The 200-nt window shown below is 54.0% G+C and overlaps 1 protein-coding gene across 3 annotated transcripts in view; it reads left to right on the forward strand.

Moving 5' to 3' along the window:
* Positions 1–200, forward strand: part of ctbp1l (C-terminal binding protein 1-like) — a 17,614-nt gene that overhangs the window by 11,299 nt on the left and 6,115 nt on the right. The gene's annotated exons all lie outside the window — the stretch shown is intronic.

The raw sequence follows: 200 nt of genomic DNA on the forward strand, positions 1-200 counted from the left end.
CTTCACCTCCTGGGCACTGCCAGGTGCTGTTGAGCAAGGCACCGTACCCCCGCACCCGCTCAGGGCGGTGGTTCGGCTGGCAGCTCACACACTCTGACATCTCTCTATTAGGGCATGTATAGATCCTGAGCGTGTGTGTGTGTGTGTGTAGTTCAGGACTGTGTGTGTAAACTAACAAAGTGTGGACACAGAGTGTAAAT

Source organism: Etheostoma spectabile, chromosome 10 (assembly GCF_008692095.1).
Source record: "Etheostoma spectabile isolate EspeVRDwgs_2016 chromosome 10, UIUC_Espe_1.0, whole genome shotgun sequence".
NCBI lineage: Eukaryota > Metazoa > Chordata > Actinopteri > Perciformes > Percidae > Etheostoma > Etheostoma spectabile.